Source organism: Eriocheir sinensis, chromosome 6 (assembly GCF_024679095.1).
Source record: "Eriocheir sinensis breed Jianghai 21 chromosome 6, ASM2467909v1, whole genome shotgun sequence".
Classification (NCBI taxonomy): domain Eukaryota; kingdom Metazoa; phylum Arthropoda; class Malacostraca; order Decapoda; family Varunidae; genus Eriocheir; species Eriocheir sinensis.
Window position 1 is genome coordinate 500,862 of NC_066514.1, and position 4,508 is coordinate 505,369.

General features: G+C 45.3%; 1 long non-coding RNA gene across 1 annotated transcript in view; it reads left to right on the forward strand.

Annotated features, from left to right (window-relative positions):
* The window catches only part of LOC126987156 (uncharacterized), a 69,114-nt gene extending 68,801 nt beyond the window's left edge, over positions 1-313 (forward strand). Inside the window, exon 3 of the long non-coding RNA XR_007740303.1 lies at positions 136-313. This is a non-coding gene — a long non-coding RNA (uncharacterized LOC126987156). The remainder of the gene's footprint in view (positions 1-135) is intronic.
* Positions 314-4,508: the final 4,195 nt, after the last annotated feature.

Sequence of the window (4,508 nt, forward strand, 5' to 3'; positions counted from 1 at the left end):
TCCCGGTGGGGCCTGATGGTCGGCCCAGCCCATTCTGGCGCAGGTGAGTGTTTATAGTGGCGCCATCTTGCATTGGCTCATGCTGCCCTCCCGGAGCTCATCTTTAATCCTAGAATCTAGAGTCCGGGTTGATAGGTGGTCTTCTGGACAGCATGTGGGTAGTTTTAAGCCACTCGGCGGCGGCTGAAAAATCCCAGCTTGGTGGCACCGGGCGGGGATTGAACTCGCGTCGTCCTGAACGCGGCGCCGTCACGCTATCCATTCTCACGTCCCTCCTTACCCTCCACAGCCCCTCCACAGCGCCTTCCTCCACACAACCACTTTATTCCTCTCGTCCTTCATCCCACCGTTGCCAGATTATCGTACTCAGACTCTCAAGAGCTTAATATTCACCGGTTTCTGACCCCAAGAAACATCAGGAATTAACTTTTTTACGATAAATATAAATCAATCTCGTTATTGGGGACCAGGAGAGATTTGGGGTCGGCAGTATATAAGAGGCAACGTTGCTTTATCCCGATCGTCGTTTTAGTCGCCCGCTCTAGTGACATGAATATTCAGACAGCTTGCGGGGTTCATTGACACCCGCATGGCAGACTGTGCAAGGTGAATTGACTGCCATCCATCGCGTCATCTTCATTAACGACTCCTGAAGACTTAGCAACACGGATATTAATTATTGATGCGGAGAAATGGGTCACTAGATGATTGGATTCTTAACAAATAGCGGCTCTTCACTGCCATTTAGAGGCTTATTAAAGTAGGACGCCTTGCGCTTAATTGTGAATTGTAAAGGAATGGTCATCAAGGGACAGCAAGCAGGGACACACAGGGAGTTTATCATCTTTTGTTTGAAGAGTTGTTTTGGGTCACAGCTGATAGAAATAAGATTGTTTATAGTATGTTTTTTGAAGTATGGTTATTCACATAGGATATAATGTAATGGTAGAACGATCATCAATTATGTCAGTTTATAGTCTTTCGTTTGAAGAGTTGTTGTGGGTCAGGCATCATAGGAACACAGCTGATAGAAATAAGATTGTTTTTACTGTTTTTTGAAGTACGGTTATTCACATAGGATATAATGTAATGGTAAAACGTCTATCAATTATGTCAGTTTATCGTCTTGCGTTTGAAGAGTTGTTGTGGGTCAGGCATCATAGGAACACAGCTTAGAGAAATAAGATTGTTTTTACTGTTTTTTGAAGAATGGTTGTTCACATAGGATATAAAGTAATGGTAAAACGATCATCAATTATGTCAGTTTATCGTCTTGCGTTTGAAGAGTTGTTTTGGGTCAGGCATCATAGAAACACAGCTTTTTTTTCTCTTTTATAGTGCAAGGGCGTAAAAAAAAAAATAATAATGAGAAAAAGCCCGCTACTTACTGCTCCTGAATAGAGTAGAGTGGCCGAAAAGAGAGGTCAGTTTCGGGAGGAGAGGTGTCCTGATACCCTCCTCCTGGAAGAGTTCAAGTCGTAGGCAGGAGGAAATACAGATGAGGGAAGATTGTTTCAGAGTTTACCAGCGTGAGGGATGAAAGAGTGAAGATGCTGGTTAACTCTTGCATAAGGGATTTGGGCAGTATAGGGATGAAAGAGTGAAGATGCTGGTTAACTCTTGCATAAGGGGTTTGGACAGTATAGGGATGAAAGAGTGAAGATGCTGGTTAACTCTTGCATAAGGGATTTGGACAGTATAGGGATGAAAGAGTGAAGATGCTGGTTAACTCTTGCATAAGGGGTTTGGACAGTATAGGGATGAAAGAGTGAAGATGCTGGTTAACTCTTGCATAAGGGATTTGGGCAGTTTAGGAATGAAAGAGTGAAGATGCTGGTTAACTCTTGCATAAGGGGTTTGGGCAGTATAGGGATGAAAGAGTGAAGATGTTGGTTAACTCCTGCATAAGGGGTTTGAGCAGTATAGGGATGAAAGAGTGAAGATGCTGGTTAACTCTTGCATGAGGGGTTTGGACAGTATAGGGATGAAAGAGTGAAGATGCTGGTTAACTCTTGCATAAGGGGTTTGGACAGTATAGGGATGAAAGAGTGAAGATGCTGGTTAACTCTTGCATAAGGGATTTGGGCAGTATAGGGATGAAAGAGTGAAGATGCTGGTTAACTCTTGCATAAGGGGTTTGGACAGTATAGGGATGAAAGAGTGAAGATGCTGGTTAACTCTTGCATAAGGGATTTGGGCAGTATAGGGATGAAAGAGTGAAGATGCTGGTTAACTCTTGCATAAGGGGTTTGGACAGTATAGGGATGAAAGAGTGAAGATGCTGGTTAACTCTTGCATAAGGGATTTGGGCAGTATAGGGATGAAAGAGTGAAGATGCTGGTTAACTCTTGCAAAAGGGGTTACAGAAATAAGATTGTTTTTACTTTAGTTTTTCGAGTATGTTTATTCATATAGGATATAATATAATAGTAAAAAATATAAGTGGGTGCATACGTTAGAGCTGCGCGTGTCTGCGGTGCACATCTCCGATCCATTGGCCCTTTGACCCTGTGGCAGATACGCGACTATCAAATATCTCAGTTGATGATAAATATGTTGCTTTATATAGAGACATGCATTAGAGTGATGAGAACGGATGGATATTACAGATTAATAGGGTTACAAGCATACAAAGATGGAAGGGTACGAAAAATATATAGAAAGATAGAGCGCTGATGAACTGATATACTGACATTTCTGTGTATTGGAGCAAGGCAAATCTTTATATTGATGCAGCGATACATGGAAGTGTTGGCAGATAAGTAGATTGATGAGGTAAGGCGCAGAGGTAGGCGTAAAACATGTTACATCGACACTGTGATTATTTAGTAGTGCTGAATTATGTTCGAAATTTCCTTCAGGCGTGTGTCAGATGGCTCGTATGGAGTATGCATATCGTGTGTGCGGGGCTCCACACACACAGCCCTGCCAGACAGAGAGGAGTCTAACGGCCATAGTGTTAGCCTTCCCCATTCCCACCCCAGCCCCATCCCTTACCCGTGGCCAGGGCCGTATTTTAAGACCCCATCGCTTCTCACATCAAATATTTCTAAAGGTCAATGAGAGGATTAATCTGTTTTTCATGAGTGTTTTTTAAGGTTCATGGCACAGAAGAAGGGTCAAACTACCACCAGGGTCATAAAACTACCCCTGGAAAGGCCTACAGCTCCTACGAAAGCCATGTCAAATATGTGAACTTGGGCGACGAAATGTTTTAACCCGGTAGCTGCGGGGACCATGTTTCTTAAAGGTCCCTCTAAGCGAATTAATGAGAAAAAATCATCACTCACACAAACCATTTCATAATATATATCAACGAATTAGTGATCAGTTTATGCATCATTTATTTTTGGGGTCTTAATCATGACAAAAAAAAATTGGCCCGTTGCTGTTACACGGTAAAGCCACAAATTTGGCCCGTCGCTGCTACACGGTAAAGCCACAAATTTGGCCCGTCGCTGCTACACGGTAAAGCCACAAATTTGGCCCGTCGCTGCTACACGGTAAAGCCACAAATTTGGCCTGTCGCTGCTACACGGTAAAGCCACAAATTTGGCCTGTCGCTGCTACACGGTAAAGCCACAAATTTGGCCCGTCGCTGCTACACGGTAAAGCCACAAATTTGGCCCGTCGCTGCTACACGGTAAAGCCACAAATTTGGCCCGTCGCTGCTACATGGTAAAGCCACAAATTTGGCCTGTCACTGCTACACGGTAAAGCCACAAATTTGGCCGTCGCTGGTACACGGTAAAGCCACAAATTTGGCCCGTCGCTGCTACACGGTAAAGCCACAAATTTGGCCCGTCGCTGGTACACGGTAAAGCCACAAATTTGGCCCGTCGCTGGTACACGGTAAAGCCACAAATTTGGCCCGTCGCTGGTACACGGTAAAGCCACAAATTTGGCCCGTCGCTGGTACACGGTAAAGCCACAAATTTGGCCCGTCGCTGGTACACGGTAAAGCCACAAATTTGGCCCGTCGCTGGTACACGGTAAAGCCACAAATTTGGCCCGTCGCTGCTACACGGTAAAGCCACAAATTTGGCCCGTCGCTGCTACTGGGTTAAAATACGACCCCATAACCCGTAGTGTAAAGCGTCCCCATGTGGTTGGGGTTGCTTTACGCTACCCCGTGAGAGTGCGGATGGGGTGGGAAAAGTGTTGACTCCGCGGGGCAGAGAGCAGGACATCTCCGGCTTTTCTTTCTTATATTTCAAGAGTAAGTTTTTTTTTTTTTTTTTTTTTTTTTTTACGTTGATTGCCTATTGCGCCGGTAGGCATCTTCCCGGTGGGGCCTGATGGTCGGCCCAAGGCTTCTTCCAGGTGGGGCCTGATGGTCGGCCCAGCCCGTTCTGGCGCAGGCGAGTGTTTATAGTGGCGCCATCTTGCATTGGCTCATGCTGCCCCCCGGAACTCGTTCTTGATTCGCTTGGACGGCTTCCTCTAGAGTCCGGGTTGATGGGTGGTCTTCAGGACAGCATGTGGGTAGTTTTAAGCCACTCGGCGGT